This window comes from Oryzias melastigma, linkage group LG24, assembly GCF_002922805.2.
Source record: "Oryzias melastigma strain HK-1 linkage group LG24, ASM292280v2, whole genome shotgun sequence".
NCBI classification, from domain to species: domain Eukaryota; kingdom Metazoa; phylum Chordata; class Actinopteri; order Beloniformes; family Adrianichthyidae; genus Oryzias; species Oryzias melastigma.
Genome location: NC_050535.1, coordinates 3,783,904 through 3,799,638, shown reverse-complemented (window position 1 = coordinate 3,799,638; position 15,735 = coordinate 3,783,904). Strand labels below are relative to the sequence as shown.

Here is a 15,735-nt window from a genome sequence, read left to right as displayed (position 1 = left end):
ACCCAAAAAAATGTCCAAAGTCCTCCGAAACCAAATGAGAAACACAAACTGTTGACAGTTGCAGAAAAAAAAAAAAATTCTGCCTGTGACTGGGAGCAACAATCTAAAATCCTCATGAAAATGCGGCGTCAGGAGATAAAAAGTTTTTCTGCCAAAATTTGCTGGAGCTCTTCTTGTGGTCAGCCTGAGTCACTAATTATATTTGTGTTAAAACGTGTTTCTGCTGATCCTCTACATCCAGCAGATTTGTCTTCTTTTGTTGAGAAAGGAGAAACCCCACGAGGAAAACGTTTGTTTTGTTCAGTAGCTTGTCTTAGGTAACTACTGTGCAAATAGTAAGTGATTAGTTAACAACTAACAAGATGACAACATTCGCTACACTGAAAAAACATGCGTACCTTCCTTATCAAATCATGAAATCTACTCAAGCTCCAATTTCATAATTGGTGAAGCTGTATTTGTGAAACTGGAATTTTAAATAAAGTTTAGTTCAAATTGGGGCTAATATGTTTGGTGCATGACTAACTCCAGGGCTGGATGTCTGAGATTCTCTGACCTTTATAATGAATTAAAAAGAGGATAAAATCATGAAGTCAGGGATACTTTCTAAGATTTCTTAAAAAAAAAGAAGAAAAAATCTTTAATAATAAAACAAAAGTTGCAAATGAAACTAAAAAAGCTATAATTTCCATGTTCTCTTTCTTAAAATCCCCCCCAAAATAGTACACAAACTCGGCAAAGTTTCCCGCCGTAAATGAATTGTTGTTAAAGTAAGGAGGACTGTTACACGGTGGACGTATCGAGCCGCCTGACCTTTCTGAGATAAACCTATCAAACTCAAAACAAGCTAAAATTGCAAAAGCATTGAGGTGCAGCAGTGACATTTACATGGCTCTCACACATAAACACCACCCGACATGCAATGCAGAACACGAGAGCCGTGGTTGTTTTTAGGCGCCAAACAGCTTCGTGTAAAGTCAACATGACTTCCACCTCACTTTCAGAAATATGTTGGTCCTTTTTTGATTAATAATTGCTAATCTGAACATAAAGTGTTCGTCACAACCGCCGTCACGGGTGAATATGGGTTGTTTGCAAGCACACATTGTTGTGTGGGTGTGGTGAGTGTATCGTGAAGTATTTGTTGGAAATTATGATGTATGGGTGATACTGTGGTACAGTGCCCTTACACCACACTCTTGGCAAGGGGTGTCCAAATCCAGGCCTTGAGGGAGAGTGTCCTACATGTTTTTCAACCTCACTGCCATTGAAGCTCCTTATTGGCCAAACACACCTGATCCAGGGAAACAGTATCAAATAAGGCAGGGTTTTTGGAAAACCAACAGAAAGCTGGCCCTCGAGGCCTGGATTTGGGCACCACTACTCTAGCCAATAGTCTATCCATCCATCTTCTTCCGATCATCCAAGACTGGGTCGATTTTCTCTCCCAGGCCCCTTCCTCCAGCACCTCTCGGGAGAGCCTAAGGCATTCCCAGCCCAACCAAGAGCCGTAGTCTCTCCAGTATATCCTTGGTCTCTCCGGGGAGGTGTCCAGGAGGCATCCGGACCAGAGAAAAGCTGTTCTACTCCGAGCTCTCTCCGGGTGACAGAACTTCTCTCCATCCATCTTCTTCCGCACATTCGGGACCGGGTCACATGAGCAGCAGTCTAAGCAAAGATGCCCAGACTTCCCCCTCCCCGTCCACTTCCTCCAGCTCCTCTGGGGGGACCCAGAAGCGTTCCTAGGCCAACCGAGAGACATAGACTCTCCAGCGTGTCCTCTGCCTTCCCTGGGGCCTCCACCCAGTGGGACATGCCCAGAATACCTCAGGGAGGCGTCCAGGAGGCATCCGGACCAAATGCCCAAGTCACTTAAACTGCATTATCTCAATATGGAGGAAAAGCAGCTCTACTCCGAGCTCTCTCCGGGTGACAGAACTTCTCCCCCTATCTTTAATAATGAAGTGCACTATTTTATGTGAAATATCATGGCCATAGACCTTTTGTGTGATCCGTAGAGCAAATTTCATGCACATTTACCTCTACAGGTATGCTGTGGGTGACAGGTAGTGATCACTTGTTTCAGTTCGTATGGATAATAAAGGATGAAGAAACTAACCCAAATGGGGTTTTTTCAATCCCCCAAATCCTGAGGATTGTGCAAGGGCTGTTCAAGTTATAAATTTGCTATCCTTGCATCATCCTGGGTGTTATAATAGAGGAAATTAAACAATCAAAGCATATTGTGGGCACTTGTCTATCTCTTGCAAAGCTCAGGCGTTCAGCATTTGTGCACGTCTGTAAGGAGCCAGTCCTCGCTCCTCGTTATGGACTAGACTAGAGGGTGGCGTAGGCGGACCGTACGCTACTATCACCTGCACGTGTATAAGTGTGCATAAGTAATCAGCCTTAAAGATACTTCACGATGCATGACTATGGTGTGTTCCATTTTCATGAAGGTGCCTGTGCCAACTTCAAGGGAACTGCTAGACACACCCCTCTACAACCCTCAATGGGCCAGGACAACTCAAAAACCTGCATCCCCTGTACCATTCAACATTTGACTAAGGCCATAGTATCCAACATTTGAAGAAAAGTTTATGGAATGGAAAAAAGTAATGTTATCTTGTGAGGGTCATTCAGTCATCACAAACCTTTGTAAATCACGAGCAGTCACAAGAACAGTCACTTTTCGCCTTCAACTAATTTTCCGCACAAATTTATGCTTTAAGCACAGTGCACTGCACCCCACCATAATTGATGCTCTCCCCACTCTGCAGACCCGGTCATCCAAACGCCATGAGTGAAGTCATTAATAAAAGCACCTCCCCCAACCTTGAAGAGAATTAGCCTCCTATATTTATACACCTGCTCTACTGCTGCTTTTAGTATGTGCCTCTTTCGTCTTTGTCACTCCATTTACATACAAGTCCATGCTTAGTAAAATAGGAAGAATGATAAATGACTAATGTCTTGTTTTATTGTCACAAATTCACTGGAAAACATTAATGAATGAAGATCTATTATAGTTTAAGTTCTGTATTTTAAACAAACTACCGTTTCAATAAACGGTCAAAGGGTCTTTTTAAGAATAAATGCAGTTTAGATGGTCACAAATACAACTGCCAATGTGCGATTGGAAGGTATCAGCAGAAGATTTCATGCCACCACGCAATTTAAAAAAAAAATTGCTGAAGTTGTCATGAATGTAGACGGTGGAAGAAAGGTCCACTTTTTCTATACGCCCTGGCTACCGGGCGGCTAGTGGCACTTATCTGGAGACATTTAGGGTGTATTCAGACTGGACATATTTGGTCCACTTAAAGTGAACCAAAGTTTGTTTTCCCCAATAATCCGGAACACATTTTCAGTCTGAATACACCCATGGGCACTCTGGTCCGGGACCAGGAACCGCCCTCGGACCAGTCTTTCAAGGTGGTCTCAGTTCGTTTCCAATCGGACTGAGCTCCAGTTTGCTCTGAGAAATATCTCAAAGGTTCCAAAGCAAAGGACTTCCATAGTTTCTGGTTCTAGTTGCCTTGTCCCACCCTGCTAATTCCTGGCCAATGAGTGAAGAAATCTTTAGTCACGTGGTTTTGTTAACATGCTTTGTTCTGGAACAGAAAAGCCAACTTGATGGCAGTCTGAATACAGACCAAACGCAAGGTTCAGGACTCTATCTGAAACCAGTCTAAGACTGCAACAACTTATTTTACCAGTGTGAATACACCTTTCAAAAACACCCCCTTTACTGCTGATTACCTGGATCTAGTGTGTTTGGTCAATGAGGAGCTTCAATGGCAGGTTGGTTGGAAAACATCTAGGCCACCGGACCCCGAGGACTGACTTTGGAAACCACTGGAATACACCCTTACACATCGTCTTGTCAGAGTTGCTGTCGGCCAGCGATCCCAGCTGCCACCACCCATTGTTTCGTGATTTTGTAATGATGTCATCCTCATCTGTCACTGGACTGCCACCACGTGACCTCAAAATGTGCCCGAGTGGCCATTGGTCGAGGTCGTCTTATAGAGAAAAATCATCAGATTTTAACTTTTTCTTGAAATCCACCGTGTACCTCTTTTCATTTACTCAGTTGAAAAAATACCCTTGAAAACGCTTAACAAATCTTTAAGCCATCGGATATAACAAGTTTCCACCACAATCTTGGTGTCAGAAGTGGGATTCTGCGTGAGTTCATTGGAGCTTGGACCAGAGAGATTGATCAACAAGAATCACACACAAAGATTCATCCTCACCTCACCAAGGAGGACTGTTGTCTGTGATCTCGATCAACCACAATGGAATCATTGGACTTTGGTGGACGGATAGATCTGAGCAGGAAGATTCTATTCTAAAACATTTCTTACATATTTTTTTGCATAGGTTAATTTGGAACATCAATAACATCTGGCTTTTGCCACTGAAATATTCTTTGTGAGGCAAAAATCTTAAAATTAGCAGCTGCTTTCTAGTTGACGCGTACTTTTACTTCACACTGACCCCTTTGAGGTAGGACTATCCCTGCTTTTGTGTTGCATCACTTCAATCTCACTTTCCTGAAAAGTGTGTTGGCTGCATCCAACGCCTTTTTAATCTACAAATAATTTGACAGTGAAGAAATGGCTGAGCATTTCACGGCAGAGTCGCAGCGAGCAGACAGCTGTGAATGAAAATGTTTGTCGAGGAAAGCCATTGAAAAACAGCCTGCCTCTTGAGCATCTGACGCTGGGTCCTCTAGCCTCGGGCTTGATGCTGCTTCACAGCTGACAGCTCCTCAGCATGAGTGGCAGGTGGTGGGGTGTGAACTTGACCAAGTGAGAAGGAGGAGGAAGAGGAGGATGTGGGCGGAGCTGAGAGGAGACTTGCTGCCTTTAGGCATATCGTTGCAGCTTGTAAGCTGGTGTTACGGCGAGCGTTTAGTGTCTGAGGTGAACTTTGTGTGCTACCGACTTCTTCACACACATGCACAGTGAGTAAGGTAGTCGGGATAATTATGAACGTGCACAGGGAAAGCGCTTCCCTGACCCTATCTGGATGTCAAGGACTTTTTGGCTTTTAGTGCCTATTTACAACCACTTCCTGGGTGCAGCAAGTGTGACTCCATCACTCTATTAACAAAGGGAGGACACACGGTGAAAAACAGCACATTCATCATCTGGCCAGAAGAGCTTCGAGCCGCATTTGCTCATTGTGTGCATTTGTGTGTACCTGGCTGATGCAGTTGCGGTAAATGATGGCGACACCTCACAGATCCTCTCCAGACAGCTGGGAAAACTTTAATGAGCCCATGAACCTGCTGTGAAGTGAGTGTGTTATAAATGAGTGCGGATGTGTGGGTTTGTACACAATCCTGTGCTTTCCAATTTGTAATTTTTCTCCCAAAATAGAATCCTGTTAGAGTGATATATCTCCTACAGCTTAAAAAACTCACTATTTCTAAATATAAGTACAGTCAAAAACAAACATCGCTCTCTCTTAGATGCGCAAAATCCCGCCTGCACAAATAAAAAAAGGCACGCTGTGATAAACTGTTTTTAAATGAGGCTGTGTGTGGCTTAAGTTGTGTGTCATTCTTGACAGCCTCCCAGCAGGAGGGGAACGCTCTCTCCATCTTGTGACCTTCGAGGGTGCTAACGCGGTTGCCATGGCAGCGGTGCTTGATGCTTTCTGACAGCTCTGATTCGCCCTTGACAGAAGCCGGGCTGCAGGCCGCACCGCATCTCCACTGTCGTCCTTGTCTCATTTACAGTGCGATGGCCGTCCGTGTGCCCGCACACGTTTGAGGAGTTAAATTACATTTTAACTCCGGCTGTGAAGCCCCCCCGCTGTTCCATTACAGCTGAAAACCTTAAGTGAGTCCCGTCTTCTCTCTTCATTTGTGGCTCTTTATCTAAGGCGGGTTCTCAGGCTGAAACGACTGAATGCAATCAGTGTTTCACTCTGAAAAAGATGTGGTGAGATAACCTGATATCTCTGATGATGATGATGCAAATATAATCTTCCACTAAATCCTGCCTGTTGTTAATCTCTGTCTGGGCTGCTTTGGGACCCTGAGAGCGCCACGGTGACGTTGACAAAGCGCCGTGCGGGTTTTTTGGCGGTTTTCCTCCACCTCACCTTCCTGCGGAGCTACCTGCTTCATCAACCCCCCCCTGAATGGAGAAGGATCCATCAACTTTGCGCTCTGAGAGATGATGTCATTCCTGGGGGACGGTTGCTGATGGCTGACATGCATCACGGTGGCAGAAAGAAAAGGCACGCTGCTGTTTTTCTGCAGAAAACAACAAGAACAATGCTGCCTCAGCTGTTGTCCTCTCCAGATTTAAGTGCACGAAAACTTCCGTGATAAACGACACCTGTTGTGAGAAACCGATTTATTTCAAATTACAAGAACGTACTCGAATGGTATAAACATGCTAATACGACTCTCTAAATATAGACTAATTAAAAACAAGCGTCCTTGGCCGTTAAATTTTAATCAATCGCTCAAAAGCAAACAAAATGACTCATGCAGCAGCGGCTGAGTCTAATTGTGCAAATGTAGAATCCTGCTGTTTTAAAGCTACACCCCCCCTTCTGCATGTAACTCATAAAAATGGAAATTTTTAAAATCCTGTATTACAGACCCCTCAGAACCATTTCTAGGCGCGAAGATGATCTCATTATTTTTGGATCATTGCGGCCCTTTTTTTCTGGAGTTTGAGGGAACGCAAAGGTTGCGTTTGACTGACATCCCTCTCTATTTCAGCTGCTTGTTTTGTTACACTGACTTGAGCAAGACAAATGACACCCTCAGCACGCCAGTGCCTTTAACCCGAGCGGAGGTCTAATAAGCCTGAATAAGTGAAAACGTCCAGTGCACGTGTGTGGCGTGTTAACTAAGAGCCCTGCTTATACAGAGCTGAGCACTTAAAGGAATTAGTCTTAATTTTGGGAAAAAGAAAAGAAATGCAGGCTGGTGACGCAACATTTTATGAACTTTTTAAATTTAAATTTGAACATTAGTTCATTAGTTCTTCTTCCAACCTGTTTTCCGTTGATTTCTGAGTTTAATGCAACAAATGGATAAATAGAACCTAAAAAGGTCAAAAAAAAAATATTGAGATGCAAAAAAAGTCTACCTTATTATCCGTAGTCTACTTACACATTCTCAATCCCAACTAGTCATATATGAGCATGTGGTTGGGGCACCCTCCGCGCCACTTCTTGACATTCAGGGTGTCTCCAACTCGACATGCTGGCTGTTCCCATTAAATTAGGGGTCCCCAACCCTCCGGACTGGATACAGTAACAAGATATGAATCAGGGTTAAGGTACCAGTACCGAGTTAGGGTACCGGTCCTGAGGGTTGGGGACCCCTGGTTAGTGTATGCATTTTTTCCTTGTTTGTGGCCCCTGGCCAGGTGCCTGTTTGTGGCCCAGAGGTTGGAGACCCCTGTTTTAATAAGAACAGAATGTAAAAAAATAACGAGTTTGGGACTCCTGAAATGTCAAAAAATTACATGGAGGGGGCCCCAACCATAGGTCCATATGTGACGAGTTGGGAGTTAACGCGTTGGGTCTACATGCTTCTGATTCAAATGATTTAGTACTTTCAGATTGATTGAATACTTTTCACCCCATTATTACTGTAATTTCTTTTGTTCTAAAATAAATTAAACATAATAAATTGATTTGAATTGGGAATACATCTTTTTCATGATTACTTCCTCTCATCCACCTTTTTCTGCACTCCCAGTGTTTGGAATTTACTATCATCTAGGATAGACAACAGCTTATCACAGAGATGTCCGCATTTCAGCACTAACTGGTTCCTTTCACTAGGAAGTTGTGCCTCTACTATGGTCTTTTCATTATGATTTTGTCGTTTTAGTCGCCAGCCTGCTGGAGGAGGGGACCCCTGCCAAGATGGGGTACCCCGGGGGAAGCCACAGCTGGGAGAAGGGCCCTGCACATGTCCAAAGTTGTATCTACGTTCGTTAAACCCGGCCCCCTCCAATAATCCACCTTTGGGACGCCTACACCGACCCGTGAGAGACCTGACCCAGTGGGCTCGTCTGGGCAGGGAGAGCTGGGAACCCCCTCTCAGTTTAGACTGCTGGAGGGGTGAAAGATTTACATACTCGTAACACAATACGGCAGACATGCATGAGCCAAGCGTGATTTTTGCACTGTTTATATGCAATTAATTTGTGATTTCTGCATGAATTACATAATTTCATTGTGATATGTTATACATTGGTGGTACATGTTTGAAATGTTCATACGACAAACGGTCATGGAAAGCCAGAAATTTGCATTTTGCAAAAATCCTTCACAATTATGTGAGATTTATGTAATAATTGCATATAAACTATGTAAAATAATACGCATAAACTGAGTAATTTAACCAAATGCGACCAAAAATTTTGAACACATCAAAACTGAATTTAAGTAATGATCTGGCAGCCATAACCTTCGATCTGTGCACACAGATAAATGATGAATGACACTTGTATGTAAAATAAATAAATAAATAAATTAAAAAAATAAAAAATATATTAAAAAAAGAAAATAAAAAAATAATAAGAATAAAATAAATAAATAAAAAAAGAACCTCGTATATAATGCGAGAGAGAATAGGAATATACTTTCCATCAAACTCCTTTTGACAGGTGACCTTTGACCCTAAACCATCGGTCAAACCAATTTGAGAGGTGACAGATGGCTTTGTATACATTTAATATAAAATGTATACAAACTGTATAAAAATCCATGTGTCACCTGTCACATTAGTTTGATGGATGGTGTAGGGTCAAAGGTCACCTGTCAAAATGAGTTTGATGGAAAGTATATTCCTATTCTCCTAAAGACCAATATTTAATACGTGGAAAATGTACATAGCATTGTGACACGGCCTTTAGATGAGTGAAGGAACCGAGATTTACTGGCTTTGTTACCCATCTCTTTATCACTACAGACTCTGGTCCAATCTGTAAGCCAAACTGACTCAGTTTTTCCTTCATTGTGAACATAAAAACACTTCCCTAACCTGGAGGAGACTTTCCAGCTGTCCTAAGCTGAAAACCTCCGACTTGGAGGTTCCGATCTCCATCCCTTCTTCCTCCCATCCTCTGCAAACCAAAACCAGGAGCAGTTGTCAAACATGTTGTGTATTCAAACATCTAAAGCCCTAAAAGCTAAACAAACCATGGAAAAAGGCTCCGCTTTAAGATTATTTCCATCCGAACACGCCGCTACATGCTGCAAACACAATCTCCATCTTCGTTTGACTCACTTTTTGTTCTGAGTTTTGCTCTTTCATCCTAGTGTTGTAGTTTTTAAATGAAGCGAATCTCAAAAGAAAACAACTTTTAACGTCCTCGAGCGATCCCTATTTTTATAGACTAAAAGTCAGTTGGTTTAAGCTGACAGTTGGGTTTTTCTGACAGTTCCCACATGTGAACTTGTATTCAATACTGGTGACTTGACGGATTCTTTGTCCTTGGAAAAGTCTTTGAAAGTGTCATTAGAGCTGAAACAAAAAGCAAACAGGACCTCTGCAGGACTGTGACGGGTACACGACTGTGTACTCTGTGTTATTGTGTAATCTCTCACTATGGCTGCTGCAAATCCTATTTGAGGTAATGTAGCACATTTTAAGGCTCTCTAAATCGTCTTTCCTGACACTTATCCTGAATTTGCATTTTCCTCTTTTACATTCTGTGTGCTTTTCTTTTAGCTTTTTTTTCTCTCTGACACTTCAGCCAAGAGTAAATTTATTTTCAAAAAGATGAACTAATTACAGTACATTTATTGTTTCATTTGTGGGAAAATTGTGTGTACCTGCATTTCCCTTTTGACAGGCAGAATTTGGATTTCTCCCTCCACTTCATTTTTCCGTCACTTAATTGACATAATTACGGGATTACAAAGTAAAGCTGCTGCCACTTGTGTGCTGCAACAGGAGAGAGTGCTGAGGTAGGATTCACACAGCCTCTCGGTTCGACACTGACGCCCAGGAGGACAACAAAGATAAGGACAGCTAGAGGGAAAACCCTCGTACTGACAAGAGCAAATTAACCTGCTGTGCCCGGCAGAGTGCTGTCGCTGTCGTCTGCCTTTGCCCCAGTCATACTTCTCCCTCCTCTCTTGTTTCTACTGCTCCTTGGAGACTTTTTTTTAGTGCTTTTTTCATGTAAATACACAAAAAAAAAAATCCTAATAATTTTCCCTCTCGCCTTACAGGATGCTGCATTTCCTGGACTCCATTCCTGTACTCCCAGCTCAATATTTTCCATCCGTCTCTCATTACAGGCAAAGTGGTGCATTAGCCTCTGGCGTCTCACCTGGTGTGGGTCGTTACTAATCATATCCTGGAGCTAAAGTGACTGAAACTGCATCTTTATCAAGCCTTTGTTGTCCATAATACCTCTGCGGCGCCAAAGGCGTGGATTAAATCTTTACATATCCCAAGTCGTCTCCCGATGCCAAAATTTTGTCTGCTAGTGTTTGTGAGGAAAGCGGCAGGTAAACAGGATAAAAACTGTGTGTGCTCACAGACAACTCCAGGTCCTTTTAACCCTATTTAACCATCTGGATCACATTTCAAACACGCACTTCTGTCTCATTAACATAATCCAAACCTTCCTTAAAAACCCAATGGTCCATGTTTTCTGCCCTGCAGTGCATTATATGTCCACTAGGGGCAGTAGAAGGGCTTTTCTTGCTCATTTCAAAATGGCTGCTTCCATGAATCTAAAAAACAATTTTGGCGGGAAAAATGTACACTTTTTTTGTTGAGAATATCTCATCTATTACTTTTTTTTTTTTTTACTTGTCCTGTCCAACAGAAGAAAGAAGGATGTTAGAGGAAAACAGGAGTTAAGAAAATTGTTGAGGGGTACAATCACTTAGCAACAAGTTGCTGGAGACTTTTCATCATTACTGTTGGGTGTAAATGTTAGTCTAAAGGGGCGGGGCCTGTCCGCACTCATACTCAAGTGTTACAAATATACCTGTTGGGTCCAAAAAATCTTCTCAGACAATCTTGTCAACATGTACTCAATACAACTACAGCTCACACACACATATACAAACATGCAAATGTAAAGTACTATGCTCAGGTGGGTGTTTATGTACTCCTGAGATAGATGATGGAATGTAAAAAGAGGGAGGTTGCCCCGTTATCCCCACACCAAGACCCCCGCCGAGCCGTAGTGGTAGCCAGGGCCCCCAAATAGACCACCCAGACCAGGAGGACCGCCAAAGGGGTCCCCAACACCAGAGAGCAGGGAGGCACAGGACCCAGAAGGATAGCACCCTGCCGTGCCAGGGGGCCCAGCACTTGGCCCCAATCCCAAAGAGCCCTCCCAGCCCCAGACAAGCAACCTACCACCACCGGGGAGTTCTGGGCACCCCCACAGGCACCAGCCAGGGGCCCCCAAAGGAAGACACGCTCCATGCTTCAGGCAACCACCCGCCCAAGAGAGAGCAAGGCAGGGGGGACCCAAGAGAGGTGGGGGGCCTGAAGAGCTCAGTCAGCATTGCCAAACCAGGACCATATTATTTTCTTTAAATAACTACTTGCTGTATTGAAAGGATGCAAAATGTGTTAATAATGAATTCTTTATGATACAGTCACACTGTGTTAAATGTGTGTATCAAATTTGAGACAGAGGGTAGATTTCCTGTCATGTTCATATTTTTGCATCTTTAACTAATTCATTACGAGTCATAACTGATACTATCCTCTGAATATATATCTAATAAAAGTTACACCAATTAAAAAAAAAAAAAAAAAAAGCTCTTGACTCCAGAAAATTTGAATTTTTCTTAACTATTTGATTTTTGGAGGCAAAACAGGGATAAGAAGAACAAGAATTAATAATAAAAAGAACTTTGTTGTCCATTCCGGCCCTTTCTTTCCATAACTCCCCCTCCTGCGACCTCTCCTCAAAATACAGAGTCAACATGAACACTGTGTTCAGTTGTTTATTTGCTCGTTCAACATCCGCCTCTTCCTTTGTCATCACGTCTCCGTGACTGCAGGTCTCACTCAGCTTCCACTCATTGTTGCTGAAGTTGCGGGTCCAGCATGTTTTGGTCCGGCGCACATGCATGTTCAGCATGCTAATTACAGAGTGATGACATTTAACGTCAATTTATCGTCTCGGTACTTCAGGGGGAAAGACTGAGCTTCATCTATGTTAGCATCTGTTTAAACACGGATGGTGAAAAACGAAACAGAGATTGTACAGGCGGGGAAAACGATCCTAAAGGTTTTTTATATTTTGTCTTTGTTTTGTCAAGTAGATTTAATAATCAGCGACTGTTTTATTGTTGTTCTACTGACCTGTGGCTTATCAGATGGGGTCAGAAAAATCCTATTTTTGCCCAAAATTACAGCTTTTTTAATTTTAAGATAGTTTCTTTTCAGGTGAGATCTGTCAGACGCTCTCTCCTCTGATTTATTTCTGAAGGAATTATGATTACACTTGTATGACAAAACATTTACTTTTTGCTATTTATTATAAATACTGAATAGTAATAATGATTTTACGTAAACATTTTTTTGTCCAGTGTTGCAACAAACTTAGGCCACAGTTATTTAATTCTTAAAAAGCGGAAAGTATATAGTGTTCGAAGATTAAAACCTCCAAAAATGTCTGCATTTTTTAATAATTTTTGGACTTGCTAAAGCTGATTTAAGTGCTTTCCCTTTAGCAAAGGTAAACATTATAATATTAAAGTCTTTGTCCTGACCTCACTTGCAGTCGCTATGCGCTCCTGCTGCCTCTGTCAGGCTGGTTTGAAATATTCTACATTTGGAAGAAACTTGCACAACCATTTTCTATGTTTTTCAAATAAACAAACTTAAAATGTTTAATTAAAACTGCCTTTTTTGCATCTATATGTATGTCTATAAATGTGCAGAACATCAAGCTGTTTGGGTTATTGACTTCCTCACACATGCTGACAAGAGGCGAAGTTTTTTCTGAAAAAGTTCTAAAATGAAATTGTTTTGAGCTGCTGTTGGCTCAGGCATGTAACTCACAGAAATAGTTGGTTTGAGGCTACAGACAGCTTGGCAAAACCGCTCATCCGCTTCCCGTGTTTTTTATTTTCTTTTCTCTCAGTGATGGATCCAGTTCTGGGAGTTCTGGCTGTGCCTGTGAATGCTCACCGACCGTCTTCTGCCCCCCTGAGAGACACCGAACGCCTCTTCACGTGAGGCGCGCACAAAACGTGCTTTTAACCCCGCTCAACAAAGGGGTCGTAATCTTCCTGACACCACCACTTTGGGATTCTGAGAGTCGGAGCCAGCCTGCAGCGTTTCCTGGGATTGCCAGCAACAAATCTGCTTCTCCTCCAAACCTCATTCTGCCCTTTGCCTCTCACTCTGGCACTTGTTTTCCATCTTTTTCTTCTTCTGTCATCTCTCTTTCCCCCGTTGACTCAGCATGACAGTCCCATATACCACAGTTTTCTTCCGCCGATCTGAGTCAACCCTTCGCCTACTTGACCTACATCTTGATTGGCAGAAGTTTTTCTGGAGAAAGTTTTGGAGTGTTTGTCACATTCTTCCAAACTTATGGAGGTGACCTCGATAGGAAACCATGGATTTTCATCTCTCTTTAGAGGTGGTTATTTCACCAAAGTAAAATCAAGCAATTTCTTCCATCCTTGATTTTTTTTTTCCTGGTTTGATCTTCGTTTTTCAGGGTTTTTAACCCCACGCCGAACACTCATCGTTATTCCCTCGCCTCTGCATCCAAGTCATTCCGGCGAATGTTCAAAGGGACGGCACGCACTGGAGGTCACTGCGCTGTTTCAGTGACAGACATTCCTCTTTGATGACAAAAATAAAGCAAAACAAAGACACTAGCAGGAAATCAAAGAGCTGCAGGAGACGCGATGAGGAGGGGAGTGAGTGACATTCAAAGAAAGTGAAGCAGAAGGAGCCCAGTCACAGACGGGATGATAGACTTTATCCAGATGCGTGCAGCGACTTTGGAGTGTTGGGGAGTCCATCCAGCCAGGAGAATGAAAGCATCTGTGTCAGCCCACAGGCATGTGGTTGACATTGCAAAAAGCTGCATGACCACTGGGGACTTGTTTTTACAGCGTTGGCCTCTTTTATGCCTGTTTGAGGTGGTAAGAACACTGTTTTGAGCAGTCCCAGCAGGAATGGGAGGCAGTGGAGTTTTAGCAGCTCTCAGGTGCTGAAAGTTGAAAAACTCTCCTGCAGATAGACCACTTTAAAGTCTGTTTACTGTAGTTTACGCCACCACGGCTGAAAGCTGAATATGACCAATGCATTCTGGACAGCCTGGTTGCTAATATTGACTTTTTTGTTGTTTTTATAGAGAAGGACGACTTCTTCTTAATGGTGACAACAACAATGTGCACTTTACATGTTGACGAACCATATAAATAGTCTCAGTCGTCTTTGTCTGCATAGTTTATCAACCATAAGAAAGACATGGTATGTACTTTGCAGTTGCACTGGGCTGTAATTTTAACTGTATTCCAGACTGGTAGGTTGATTTGCAGCTTGTTCTGAAACACACACCACAAGCTTTTTTTTTTTGTTGCACCCATACAGTGGGTTGAGCTGTACGGTTTTTGGGTTGTACAGGCCCGTGGGGGTTTGCCCATACTTTCTCACTCCCAACTCGTCACACATTGATGTTTGATTAAGGACCCCTCTGCGTCACTTTATGACGTTTTAGGTGACCTCAACTCGTCGTTTTTCGACATGCTAGCTGTTTCCATTAAATCACGGGTACCCAACCTCCAGAACCGGTCCAGTGAGGTCCAGATGTGGAGCACACTGGAACCCAAACCCAATACGGGTACCCTAACTTGGCACTGGATGTGGTACCTAACGCAGTACTGGACCCAAACCAGTACCAGGTGCAGTAACGGGTGTGAACCAGACACGGTACCACGGTATAGGGTTAGGGTACCAGTACTGGATGTGTCCCGAGGACCAGTCCATGCCCAGTACCACATCAGGTACCGCGTCCAGAGGCTTGCAGTACTGTCAAATATCTGGTCAAGGTCAAGGGTCGCCCTTGATTTTACAAACATCAACGACGAGTTGAGGTCACCTAAAACGTCATGAAACGTCATGAAACGTCATGAAATTGGAAAGTACCAATGTCATGTGTGTGGTGGACATATCGTGAAGTATTTATAAGAATAAAGTAAGTATGACGTACTAGTGATGCTGTTGTATAACACTAGTCATTAGTATGGTGCAAGAATCGACTCCTCACTGACTGCTCATAAACACTGCATGCACAAGGTGTGCATGTGATATGTAAGTGCCTTTAGACCCCGATAGGATGTCCACACAAACAAAACTGTTTAATTTCCTTATTTATAATAGTTAGTCTGCACACAAGAACTACGTACTTATCCATTGAACAGCATTAGCAGGCCGAATCCGAATTCTTCACCTACCCTTACGGCTTCCACATTCTACCCATTGATGGATTTTTAAACAAAATGAAAGTGTTTTTTTTATTACTTTTATTTTATGTCACACTTTCATACCTTGCCATTAACAAATTAACAAATGCACTGTTCCAATTACCCACATGGAGCTCCAGACCAGTTGAAACCAGTCAGGGGGTGCATCAAAGAGATTTTCAGTCATCTCCACTGGAAAACAAAGATATAAATTTTCTTGGTTCAAGAGCACAAACACTGACCAATAAGGTATTAAGGACTGTGAGAGGTTTC

General features: G+C 42.8%; 2 long non-coding RNA genes across 2 annotated transcripts; one reads left to right on the top strand and one right to left on the bottom strand.

Moving 5' to 3' along the window:
• Positions 1-5,259: 5,259 nt before the first annotated feature.
• On the bottom strand, positions 5,260-9,393 carry LOC112158325. The gene is made up of 3 exons (XR_002921291.2): positions 9,193-9,393; positions 9,035-9,116; positions 5,260-6,274 (listed from the first exon to the last, which is right to left on the bottom strand). It is a non-coding gene; the product is annotated as an uncharacterized LOC112158325 (long non-coding RNA).
• A 26-nt stretch (positions 9,394-9,419) lies between these two features.
• LOC112158389 lies at positions 9,420-11,787 on the top strand. Its single transcript, XR_002921306.2, has 2 exons — positions 9,420-9,626; positions 10,231-11,787. It is a non-coding gene; the product is annotated as an uncharacterized LOC112158389 (long non-coding RNA).
• Positions 11,788-15,735: the final 3,948 nt, after the last annotated feature.